Source organism: Malaya genurostris, chromosome 2, assembly GCF_030247185.1.
Source record: "Malaya genurostris strain Urasoe2022 chromosome 2, Malgen_1.1, whole genome shotgun sequence".
Taxonomy (NCBI): domain Eukaryota; kingdom Metazoa; phylum Arthropoda; class Insecta; order Diptera; family Culicidae; genus Malaya; species Malaya genurostris.
The window spans coordinates 49,890,711-49,904,653 of NC_080571.1; the positions used below are offsets into that span (position 1 = coordinate 49,890,711).

Genomic DNA, 13,943 nt, shown 5'->3' on the forward strand with positions numbered 1-13,943 from the left:
GCAACCCAGTGGATGATTTGTTACTAATTGGTTTCTAATTAGTTTCGCTAATTTTGAATATGTTGCCATTTTTTATAAATATTTTCAAATGCTTCGCTAAGTTTTTATAAAGGAGGACTACCTTAACTGATTAGCAATTACAGCAATTATACAATTCGCATTTAAGCTTATTTAGGCGGGGTGCCTCGTTAACGTCATATGAACTCATCGAAGTGATTGAAAATATATAAAAAAATTAGCAACAAATTCCAAATTACCGTAAATAAACAGCAATATCCACTGGATTTCGATTTGTATTTAAGCTTAGTTTGGAGAGGTGCTTCGTTAACTTCATATGAGCTTAGAAAAGTACTCAATAAAACTGAAAAAAAACGAGCAACAAATTCGAAACTACCGTAACGAATTAACAATAAATTTGCAACAAATTAATCACCTATTCACATTATCATCAGTTATAGGTGCTTCGCCAAGTTCATATTAATCAAAAACCGGATAAAAATGTTGAGAACAAAAAGAAGACTCGGATTTTGCAATGATAGAATCCTTTAAAAATTTATTTTTTGCAAGAAGTGAACAAAAAAACTTCGAATGCAAAAACCGAACAAAAATTTGATCAATTCTTCCAAAACAAATGTTTCTATCCGGTTTTCGCATTTAAAGTGGAATGTGTAATGTGGATGTTGAAACGCAGCGTAGATTAGGTTAACCGTAACAAACAAGCAAACCATGCCTTGTCCTCTGCGGCAGTCGGTAAAAGCTATGAATCGGATAAAAACATTTGTTTTGGAAGAACCGTTAAAGTTTTTGTCAGGTTTTTTGCATTCAAAGATTTTTTTGATCAATTTTTAGAAAAAAAATTTTCTTCAAGCGATTCATACATTCCAGAATTGTTATTTCATTCAAAAATGCTTAAACGGTTTTCAAAACTAAATTGCACTTCGACTTTTGCATTCAGATACTTCAAGTGATACTGAATGAGTTTAGAAGTTTAAAAAGTAAAGTGTATTTCTTACTTTTCCGTGTTGTGATTGGCTCGTGTAAACAAGAGTAAATTCTGTTTCATCAGTAGTGTACTCAGTAATTCCAAAAAATGCCAAGCAATCATCAGATTTCGCATATTTCAATTTGGACAAAACTTTGCATCCCCTTCAGTATGGCAAAGCATTAGTTTTGCAATGATGCAGAAACCAATTCAACTCAAGATTGATTTAAAAAAAAAATGGTGTGATTATGCCTCTCTCTTGTCATACAACCAGTTTCGCTGAAATATTTTTGTCTCGTAAGGATAATTTCTTACACCAATTTTCAACACTAATTTATTCAGATTGTTTTAGTGAGAAAAACATGACGTCGCAAATTCGACAACATTGTCGAAACCAAATGTATCAGCAATAATATGTTTGAACTTTATCATTGGCTACTGTTTTGAAAATAACGCGTTTTATCAGTTATGTCACTTATACCAATATATCTCCGGAATCGAAAGTGACAGCCATTAGATCTTCGAACTTGAGTTACAATCTATAAGTAGCTTCCAAACGTGTTTAATTTAATCAAAATGGTGTCTAAATAGTTGTAGGGAGAGAGTTGGCATCACTGGGAATGCGATGCGGTGTTCTGGTGCTGCTCTAAAAAAAGTATAATTTCAATGTGTTGTTTGATACGTATAGTTAAAAATTTGGTTGAAATAGTTACTGTGAATTTGCCGCCCCAAAATTCAACAATGTTAACCTGTTAACCGATCGATGCGCCGTCTGCATGTCATTGTCGGTGTTGTCGGATTTCTATGGAATGAGTGAAAGTTTACAGGTCGATCGTGTCATTCAGACTAAAGGTCTAGGGTTGGTCTCCAGCGGACCCATTCGCGAGTGTTTTTATTTTATTCATTCAGTGGTCGTGTTTCATCTCGGCTTGCTGACAGGAGAGCGAACAGGAGAAAAGGGATACTTGTGAGATCGTTCCTTGGAGATATTTTATATTTCTCTTACTTATTATATTTCTCCTGAGTATCGAAAATCAGATTTTGTTGAGATCATATTGTTTACCAAAACATATCCCGATCTCTTTCCCTCCCTACTAACAAATCTCCTATCCCGTGATGCTCGTGGAGATACAGTGGTACCCGCGGTCTTTAGAAACAACGAGTATCGGACTAACATTCCTTCCTTTCCCTCAGTAGCACAGCCTTTGGTCGTAGCAAGCGTCGTTTTTCATCGTTTAATAAAAAGTTAGGAGTGAGTGGGTATGTACAGTGAAAATTATTTGTTTCTCACAAGCTTCATTTTCTTGGTTTATTGTACATTTCCACTCATTCGGTCAATCACGAAGTGCAACTACGGGCGATCTACTTCAGCTCAGTTCAGCTCAAAATGGTGTCTAGAAAGTTGTATGTTTTCTCTTTCTCATATAGAAAGGTCATGTAATCACTGTGAAAGCAGACTTTTGAACCGGGACCCGAAGGGCCGAGTGTTATATACCATTCTGCTCAGTTCGTCGAGTACGCGAAATGTCTGTGTTTATGTAACGTTTTTTTTGCGCTAACATTTCTCAGAGGTGGCTGAACCGATTTTCACAAAATTAGATTCAAATAAAAGGTCCTATGGTCAAATAGAAAGTTCCTGTACTTCATCTTGATCCGACTTCCGGTTACGGAATTGCGGAGTGATTAATGTGGAAATTCCAATTTCAAATTACTCAAACATTTTTCTCAAAGATAGCGTGACTGATTTTAACAAACTTACATTCAAATGAAAGTTCTAATGGTTTTATATAAAACTTCTTAATTGCACCTGGACCCGACTTCCGGTTTCGGAATGACAGGATAAAGTGTGTTGAGCACTTCATGCATTTTCACAGAGCAGTGGTGCGAAACGCGGAAAAATATGGTAGCTGGGGGCTCAAATCAGTTTCATCCGACTTCGGGTTCCGGAATTATAAGGTTATAAGTGTTCGAAATTTTAATTCGTCTTATAAAGCGTATCAGTACGTACGTACGTACGGTTGTTGTAATTTTTCACCAGTAGTGATTAATTTATGGAGGAATTTCATCTTACATAATTTCAAACTATTTTTTTTAGTCCAATAGATTTCGTTTCAAAATAATGAACTTTAAAAATCAAATATCAATCAAAAATCAATTTATACAGAAACGAGTGCTCACTAGAAGCGGTAGAAACATAAAAAATATTCCATGGGAATAATAAATAAATTAAACAACACACAATTGAGCGCCTTTGGACAAAAAAAAACACCGTCTCACCGCCAGTTACTAAAATCGTTGGGTCACTTAAATATATGTATATGCAATAAATGCCACAGAAATGGTATTTCCAAACTTGAACACTGCAAAAGCTTTCAGCATATTTTCGCAAACAGCGTTCCAAGCTCGACACAACGCCACGGACATGGACAAAGTCAAACTTCAATTTGCCACACTCTCTCGAAGCGAAACCACCACCCATTAGGAGCTGCTGATGGTAATTGAGTCTTTGGAGTGTGTTGCTTTTCAAGGTTCGTTTTTTATTTCCTCTCGCTTCTTCGCACACTTCCCACACACACACACACACACCAACACGCAACCGACTCCGACAACTGGTACTTGGATGCTTTTTCATCCTCACCATCCGGTGCGGGTGTCCTTGGAGCAGCTGGTCAGCATTTCAGCGGGAAGCGGCTTGATCGAGGAGTAGGTGGAAGATATCTCGGAGGAGATGTGCTTCCAACATGAAAGCCGACTGCTGAGACTTAGCTTAAGAGTATTTCTGCCGAAAGACTGGAGTGTCTGGTATTGGATTGCAGTGCTTTCGTGGCTTTCAAGGATGAAAATTAGATTCGCTAATGTTGATTGAATGCCAGAAAAAAATGAATTGTCATTTGAAGTAGTTTAGCGTTATGCGAAGGAATTATGAATTTCGAATGTAAATTTGCATACAAACATTTTTTTTGTAATTTACTTGAAAACAAGAAAACTTCTTGCAATGATATAACATTTAATATTCTTATCAAAATCGTCCCGTTTTCTTATTTATAATTTTTAACAGGTGATTAGAGAATAATCGGTAAGGAGATTCCAATCTTCGAACCCGATAAAAACTTTGCAGAAACATTAAAGTTATTTTTTTCTTTAGGTAAACTTTTTAAAAAGAATACATTAGTAAGATATACGTATATAATGTGAAAACTGTTAAAGAATTCATACCATCATTTAAAGCGACGAAGCAAATAGCGTAAATTAATTTCTAAACATGTCTCAAAACTATTCCAATCGGTAGTCATTGTCAGTAGACGGCCGCTATTTTTCGGTTTTTGCTGGTTCCGGTTTTCGAATAACGACCGAAGATTGTAACTATAGACTCAAAAATGGATCTCACTCTCACTTTTCTCGAAACAACTCCAATTATACAGGTTCCCGGGTTTCGGTTTCGGAAGTACCCGATGTGGGAAATGTTGCATTTTGTAGGTTGTACTAGTTTATGAACAAATGCAAAAAAAACTGGAATATTTTAGGATTCAAGGGAAACCGTTCTGATTTTTTCAAAATGAATTTTATGTAAAAAAAATCTTCTAAATTTTCGATTTATTTTTTATTCGCACTTACAATTTTAGTATCACTCTAATTTTTACATCAAAAATAACATATAATAATAACATTACGCTGTATTTTTCTCATATTTTAAAAAAGTGGCCTTGTCAACTACAATATGAATTCGGTTTTAGGGTATTGAAGTAATAATAATGATAAAAAAAATTCAATCTCAATGTTATTTACACATGTCCGCACGCTTCACACGATTTACCTAGCAATAATGTAGGGAATGCACTAGTGAACATGTGTGCCAGCTGACGGTTGTAATTCATAAGCAATTAGTGAGGACATGAATCAGAGCTAATAACTGACAAATATTTAGTTTTTAATGCACTATCTTCAACTTCACAGTTAATTTAGTTTAAATTTATATCGATAAAGACAAAAACATTATTTTCACATGTTAATAGATGTAGTATTGTGTCATCAACGAAGAAATTGCGGCATGCTTGAAATTACGTAAAGCGTAAATTTTGTTTTCTAACAACGTAGCTCAAAACGACTGTTTTGATTGAATCAAACACTAAAATTTTGATATAAATAGAGTAAAGATTCTGGACCAATACCGTTATTTACAGACAGTAAAATGCCATCACATGGAAAGTTTCAGTGTTCAATCTGGATTTAAGCTTGTTTTGCAAGATTAATTAAGCACATAAATTTAAATCACAGTTTTCTTCAATATCATTATTCTTATAATGTTTCGATTGGGCTTTTGGTGTGACCGTTTCCGACGGTAATAGTCGTTACATTAACATTAACATTAACATTAACATTAACATTAACATTAACGAAAAACAGTCGTTTTTTGTACAACCATATAATTGTATGATGTAAAAATTGTGAAACATTTTAATAGCTCCACGCATGCAAGAATATCGCTCCGATTCATTGGCATGTAACGCAAAGTTAATTTGTTGTAAAGCGTCAGTTGACCAAATGTCATATTTAAATAAACAAATACGTGAATTGTAATGTTGCATCCATTTATTTGTCAAACGAATGTTGACTAGTAATTATTGCTAAGGTTTGGCTGTTATTTCAACTAGTTTTTTGACATACTGAATTCTAAACAGTTTTGTGCTCAAACCCAGCAAATGTCTGATTTTCGTATTTGCATCAATCCTTTACACAATCCATCGCATTCAAAGCGATAGCCTTGGAGAAAATCGGAGTTACGCGTTTTGAATGAAATACATTCTGCAAGTAACGCATTCGCTGACCATGATAATTTTGTTTATAAAAGTTATTGCTCGTGATTTGGATCATTTTGGTCATGAAAATATGAATAATTGTCATGACTTCATGAAAATATTAAATTAAACTTTTGCGAGATCTGGAAGAGAGGAGGTTTTGGACGTAACTCTCTGCTCTGATAGAATTGCGCGTGAGTTGGTGAATTGGCTCGTCTCCGATTAGCTCGAACCTTCGTTGTCTGATCATAAGTACATCTTCTTTGATCATTCAAACGTTAAATTTGATATTATCACATATCGTGAACCCAAATCTACAAACTGGGACCTACATGAAGAGGGCTTGGTTAATGTACGCTTTTCAACTCTAGGTGATCTTTTCCGATGCAAAGAAATTCAATTCGTATGGTCCCGATGGATTTACCGGCTATTAGTAAGATCTACTGAAGGAGTACCTCTCCAGACGTGTTTTGAAGAAGAATCTCAAATGGTTTAGATTGGCTTTAGTGCCTCAGAAAAGCTTTATTTGGCATTCGTATTTTGTAAGATGAACTCGACGAATTATATTGAGGTTCCTAACAGCTGCTTAATTCCGTTTAAGGCTAAGTACCGTCGCAAAAAATCGTATTTAAACAAGATACTGCCAGCGTTCACATCAGTTCCGCTACAAAGTCCTGGTTTAACGATCGGAAATTGAGTTCATGTGGTGGCCAGCCCGGATCTAAATCAAGTGGAAAACATCTGGGGAATCATTGTACGACGGATCTACGCCAATAAAAAGCAGTACAACAGCACTGCTCCAATTAAAGTGGGGAAATTTTGAAGAGCTTGATTGGAAGTATTCAGAAAAGTGAATATCTTGACAATTTAAAAACACAAGTGCGTCGAAAACAGCCATCTAATTTCATGTATTGGAATAAAGGAATAAAGGACTTTTTGCTGCAAATTCATTCAAGATTTGAATTTTATTCATAAACAAATCCATTTTAAACGTATTACAAAGAGCTATGAAGTTTCAACCCCAAGTTTACAAGTTACACCATAAATGTATGTGCGGCAATAGAAACTAGTCGCAGTGTATGTTACAAGATGGGTATTTTGAAGGGAAAAAGATTTTCTAACAAAAACTTTTTCTTATCTATCACTAGAACTTACTGTTAACATTGGAAAACTAGCAATAGGATATTCTCAATTTTCTCATAAGTTGAGTTTCAATAGAATCTTGAATGACATTGTTTTTCAGTTAAGTTTAGTTCTCGATAAAAAGACAGTGAATAAAAAAATCAATTTGTACAAGAAATAGCATTTGTTAAAGAAACGTTTTGTCATGAAAACGATTTACTTTACTATGGGTTTTTTTTTTAATTAACCATCTGAGAGGGTGATAAGTTTTTGATCGTGAATATCTCTCGTTGTATCTAACGTATCAACATAATTTTTGCTACATGCCATTGAAAATTCATGATGAAATTTTTAGTTGTATGATATAAACACAAATAAATCAAAATTAAAGTTTCTTGAAATGTGTGACAATTGGTATTGACAAGTATAAGAAGCAAAACTCATGACGCCTGTTTGTCTTACTCGTACCTGCTCGTCGCGACGACGGTTTTGAGGTAGAATTTCCAGAACCAATATTTTTTTTCTTCTTTGGTAATAGCAAATCGGAGTTTTTTTTTTTACGCACTTTTATCGGAGTTTTTAATTGGGTCTTTTGTGTGTTTGGTTGAATGTGTTACGCTGACTTCAGGATATGCAAGTGGTATCAGATATTTTAATGAGCATAACATCTACATTTACATTTGAGAAATTGGTGACATGAATACGACTTACTTTACTTTGGGGTGCCTTTTCAAAATTTAGCATAAGTTGATAAATTTTGGATCGTGATTTTTACTTGGTTTGTGATAAAATTTTCAGTAGTACAAGATAAACACAAATATTCAAAAATTTTATTCTAAACATAATTCTGCAGCTGAACCCGATTTTTAGAACTTGATTCTGAATTAGGATTTTGGAACCGAAAGCTGAAACTGAGACTATTTTGGGGGGTTTGGCTAAAAGCCGTTTTCGTGCTTTGGGCACATAACCCATTTCATTATTCTTTACGTTTCGTCTTCGACTCGTCAGTGCAGAGCTGCTTACTGCAAAAACCTAAACAGCTCAATTTGAACAGCTTAGCAGACGTAATGTTAGCGCTATTTGCGAAACACTTTTCTATATTGCGCCGAAGTGCAATGTATTTTCTGCCGTCCCGAAGGAAACGAATAGGCGACTGAACTGGCCAACCACGAACGTAAAGAATAGTGAAATCGGTTATGTGCCCAATGCACAAAAACGGCTTTTAACCAAACCCCCAAATAACCAAAATCTGTGGTCGGCCAGTTCAGTCGCCTATTCGTTTCCTTCGGGACGTCAGAAAATATATTGCACTTCGGCGCAATATAAAAAAGTGTTTCGCAAATAGCGCTAACTTTACGTCTGCTTAAGGGTTCAAATTAAAATGTCTAAGTTTTTGCAGTAAGCAGTTCAATTTGAACTGCTCTGCACTGACGAGCTGAAGACGAAACGTCAAGAATAATGAAACTGAGATCTGTATTGTGATTCTAGACCTGGACACGAGAACTAAATTTCGGAAATGATCGGCTTGGATCTGAATTTTGAAACCGAATTCAAGAACTCAAATAGAGATTCAGACCGGAATTCGGGTCTTAAATTTTTGTCCGGAATTCAGATTTTTAAATCAGGTTCACGATTCTGAAACTGAGTTCTGAGTTTGAAGTTCTGGAACTTCAGACTAGAATCTAGGATCAAAATTCAGATCCAATAGTCTGTTGTCTTTCTAGAATTCAATTCCAAAATGCATTCCAGAATCCAGGTTCAGAATTCAGTTCCAGAATGCAGCTTTATAATTTGGTTCCAATACTCAAGTTTTACAATTCAAGCAGTGTAACTGAAGGCAGGAACTAGAATCTAAGGTTTTTTTTAACTAAGCTCCGGATTTGTAATTTCGGAGCTCACTTCTGGATCCAAATTTTAAAGCTGAAATCTGAACCGAACTAAAATTCAGCTACAGAATCCAGGTCCAGAGTACAGTTCCCAAATTCAGATGCAGAGCACAGGTTCACTGACCCGTTTGATAATCCATTTTGTTCGTTTTCACGTCATCCGGTTATGACTCTGACATTACCCCTTCCACCTTTTTTCCTTCAAAATACCCATCTTGAGATGCAAGTACGATTGGTAGGGAACACATAATCAACTATCTTGGGACAAAATTTTATCATAATCAAACATTGGTTCTCGAATATCGATTTTAAATTTTTAAGTCAATTTTTTTTCAGTGTAGGATTCAATAGGGATTGTTTTCTGTTATTTTACTCATAAATTCAAATTATATTGTGAAAACTACTAATAGAACACTTTCTTGTAGGATTTGTCATTTTTCGACAATAGCTATCTGAAAAAATTGGTTAAAAAAACCGTAAGCCGAAACGTTTTTTTTTCGGCACGTCGGTAAAGACATTTAAGTGTTTTGCAAATAGCATTAACTTTACGTCTGCTTAGTGGTTCAAGTTTAGTTGTTCAAGTTAGCACTCGGTAGTTCAATTGGAACTGTTCTGCACTGACGAGTTTAAGACGAAACGTAAAGAAAAGTGGTTAAAAAAGTTTAGCCCTTTTCCAAAGGCTAGATATGTTTTGGAAAAACAAAGTATGCAAAGTGATGCTTTTTGACAAAGTTTACATACTCAGAAAGTAAAATTCATATATGAGAGGGTGCGATACAAAGGATACGATTTCAGCCATTTTAAAAGATTGTATTATTTACAAATTTGTTGTAGTTTGAATGGAAGCAATGGTATTCCAATGCAGAGTGTCACAAACTCTAGTAAATTAGATGTAATGAACATTTAGGGGTTTTTGGTTTGTACGTAAAGTACATATTTATGTCGTTTTCGCTTGAGAAAACTGAAACTGACCCAGGGTAGTTTCATCAAACAAACACTTTCCACGAAACTGTGTTGATTTCGCACTTAGCAACGGGGGTTTGAGTAAAACTGATTTAAAAACCAGGTTGGAAACTGACTCGATTTTCAGTTCAACAAAGTTGAAACTAGGTTCGAAACTGACTTCAAACAAACGGTTTGACAGCAGTTAGGGTGGAAACTGGGTTAGGTTTGGCATCAAGCGAAAACAACATTAGTTTCGATTTCTTCGCGTTTCGCCTTTCGATGTAATGGTTTTTTGAACAAAAAAGCGTGTTGATTATTTGTGTTAATTTTTAATGCGTGCTGAAAAATCATGTTAATTTTTGCGAACAATGCGTATTTTAGGGACATGTTGAAAAGATATAGCAATTGAATGGATAAATTTTTTACAATTTTTTTAAAGCACCTGGTCAAAACCGTCACTTTTTGATAGATCCAGCTTCTTTAGTGCTTAAGTTCAACACAACTTCCTCCGAAAGTTGTTTTACTGTAATTTCGATCGGATATTCCTGTATAAATGAGAAGTATTTCTCGATAGTATATACATGACGGAAGAACTTGGGAAATAAATTGCAGATTCCGATACCAGTTTCAACTACATAGTCATTAGAATGGATTTGTGACGGAAACTTGATGCTATTAAATTTGACTTGAACGTAGTTGAAAATTTTGTTGGGACAGCTCTCGATTTATTTCTCAAAGATTTGCATAAAATTTGCCTGCATTTTATATGGACATAACTCATTCCCTTTTTGACATGAAAGTTAGCATCCAAAGTTTATTCCTAACCCACAAAAAGTTTTTTGTGGCATACATTAGTTCTAACAGTAACGTTCCATAGCGCGACCGTATTCGGTCATACAATACTCTTCCCAAAGGATCTCTCAAAGCATCTCCCTCCACCTGAAAACCGACAAGACAGTTTTCCAATTGTAATGAAATCACCATTACGGTAGGCTCATCAAGTTTTAATTCCATTAAAATATTATCCGGTTAGACCATCACCACCGGATCTCCCGGTGTCTTCCGAAAGCCGACAGAACAAAGGGGAAATCGATACAACCCAAGCATGCAGCGCCCCCGACTTCCACAGTTCCACAGTTGGACTTTACCTTTTACTTCATCTCACTCCTCAGGGGGATACCGATCCTATTGCAGGGAAAGTTTGTCGAATGAATTCGAAGCGCCGTCCCCGGAATCCGATGTCTGTCGACCCACTTCGAGTGTAGCTTTTAATCCGGTTTGAAATAGGTCTTATCATCACAATTGTATGTTACATCTTTTTGTCAGACTAATACCACTTAGTCTCGTTAGACCACTGAACTGCACTGCAGGACGGTTTCATGGCACTGTGTCTTCACGAACCACTAGCACTCATTGTCCGGGAAATCGGTTTTCCCTTCCATGTGGTTACACCTGTTCAACGACGGTATTGGAGGTTATCTTCACACCATCGTCGTATTCCTCGGAAGACGGAAGGAACTGACGAATCCCCTCCGTTAGAGCGGATGGGCGGGGTGGTTCACTATTGTGGAAACTTTTACTTCACAATTGAAAACTCGCGTCCCTTCGATTTCTCACCCAGTGCAAACACGTAAAACTTACACAGCGTATTCCGGTTGACTCCCACTGCGAATACAAAACTTTCCCCGGGATGTAGTTTTAATTAAATTGGTACTTGGACGTTGGAGATGTTTCGCGCCAGCAGGACCGTTCCTTGTTAGGAGGTCGTCACCAACTGAAAACTAGCATACGAACACTATTCGAACAACGGCTTATTTCTCAAACGTAATTTACTCAGCATCCCATTAGGTGACATTTCCTTCGAACTTTCCGCAACCAAACCTAACCTAGCATGAATTGCCGTAATCAAGGTGCCGCAGAAAGGTGCCTTTTTCCGATCACCTCACACACAAAAAAAACGGTACGCCGGGAATCGCCCGACCACAGACAGACAGACTGACTGGCAGCACCGGAATACGTAACACCGCACTCGGGTTGAAAGTTACGACAAGACTGTCCTCAGCTGGTAACGAGGGCGGCTGTGACCGTGGACCGCTCGCTTAGCCCAGCTGGCTGAAGTAGGTTCCAGTAGTCGTCGTCGTCGTCGTCGTCGTTGTCGATGGCGAGTGGGTGGTAATGAGTGACTGGGCGCTCCCATTCAATCGGCTGTTACGAACGAACAACGAATGCATTGGAAATCCCCGAAGACAACCCGAACAGGATACCCATGCTGGCACTGGAAAGCGGCTGTCTTCGACTAACGGGCGGCTTCGAAGACTTGACGGCCCGGCACTCACTCATTCATGCGGGATAACGACTGGAATAGAAGGGAACGCGTGCTTGTCGGTTATTTCTATTTACGACCTTGTATGCAGCAGAAGTAAACAAACCTGCAGGCTGTGGATGAATTGCAGTACCGGGATGGAGCGTCGAGGAATGCGAAGATGACTGCGAGTGTCCTGTACGATTGTGGTATTTTATTTTGTGTTATCCTGTTTTGTGGAACCTTCGTATTGTTCGGCGGGGTATGAAAAGCGGATGTCATACTGGCTTTGTTTATGCAAGCTGTAGCAGTTTCTCGGAATTGATTGAATTGTCTCGTTTTAGTCAGAGCATGAGATGAATTCAGTTGAATACGATACGTAAAAATTTTGTCAATGGTTTTTTTTCTAGAATTTCTTAAAACATTAAATGATGCTTGTTTTTACGTTTCGTTTCCCACTCATCAGTGCATTAGCAGTTCATGTTAAACTGTTAACACCACCTAGTGATTGCAAATGCATTGAATGCTATTTGTGAAACTCTTTGAGCGCTTGTACCGAAGCGTCCAAACTAACTTCTTGAACGAAACAAATTTCGGTTTACTGGTCGTGGAAATTTAGCAATTAAAAATGGTCCCCGAAGTGTGCTAGTTGCACATATCCAGTTTTACTTGTTTTCACTAGAACGAAACGTAATAACACATTAAACTGGGCCGAATGTCATATACAATTTGAATCAGTTCGTCGAGATTGCAAAATGTTTGTGTGTGTATGTGACAAAAATATACCCTCCCTTTTATATTTGATTTCCAAACCGAATGCAACACACTTACGTTCATATGAAATACTGCCCGATGAAAATTGCCAATTTCCCTGAATTGCAGGATGACGTACAGAAAACAGTAAATCCAATTCACCCAACCTTCGTTTACGAGTACTTATTTTGACGTTAACTCGTTACACCTAACTCTTAATTTACAACCAAAAACACACATAAAGTTATCTTATTTTAAGAACCAACTTCTGAAAAAGAGGTTTTCGTATACAATGAAAATGAGCCCATAGAGAACTTTTTCCTAAATGCAGTCGTTTTTAAGATATATAACTAAAAAAATTTATGGCTGCGTCCTGTTGTTTACACTCTTCACTAACCACTCGTGCAGTTGTTTATTCGTTTTCATTAGTTTGTTTCGAAATGCGTGGACTTTCAGCAGGACAACGTCGAAAAATTGTGTACAAATGGTGCACCGAACGCGGACTGTCACTGAGAAAGATAGCAAAAATGAAAGGAGTAAGTGAAAAAGCCGTGCGAAATGCAATCAGGAAGTTCGGTGAGGATAACACCTTTGAACATAAACCGAAAACGGGTCGAAAAAAAGGTCCTGCTAACCCTTAGTTGGATAAACGTATACTGAAGCCGTTCGAGCAAAAGAAGGAAGGTTTCAACTCGGGATGTGGCCAAAAAAGTGGGCACTTCGAAGTCAAATGTTCTTCGTGCTAAAGAACGTTTGAATCTTCGAACCTACAAGAAGCAGAAACAACCCAAACGTAGTTCGAAACAAGAAGCATCGATCAGACCGAGGGTTCGAAAGCTATACAATACGATTCTTGCTGGAAATTTGAACTGCATAATCATGGACGACGAAACCTACGTGTCATTCAGTAAAAACCATTCAAGCGAAGAGGTTGTGTTTCGATTGTACTGGCTCGTGAGTTAACGGCTGCTACCGAGACAATTCTAAGCTTCAGGTAGTTAAACTGCCCATAGCAAACGCAATATTCGGGGCGTTTCCCGACTGGAAAGCTAGCAACGAAGGCCATCCCGTTCATACGCACAGAGGTGTAGAGACACAGAGGTGCGAGAGCATAGAAGTGACGAGTCACAGAGGTGCCATCGCATAAAGGTGCGAAG

The 13,943-nt window shown here is 37.2% G+C and overlaps 1 protein-coding gene across 3 annotated transcripts in view; it reads right to left on the minus strand.

Annotated features, from left to right (window-relative positions):
- Window positions 1-11,815, minus strand: part of LOC131427979 (zwei Ig domain protein zig-8-like) — a 530,197-nt gene extending 518,382 nt beyond the window's left edge. Inside the window, exon 1 of one of the 3 annotated variants that reach the window (XM_058591597.1) lies at window positions 10,880-11,815. The gene's annotated coding sequence lies outside the window, so the exon portion shown is untranslated. The remainder of the gene's footprint in view (window positions 1-10,879) is intronic. The other 2 variants (XM_058591595.1, XM_058591596.1) reach the window with 2 other exon arrangements.
- Window positions 11,816-13,943: the final 2,128 nt, after the last annotated feature.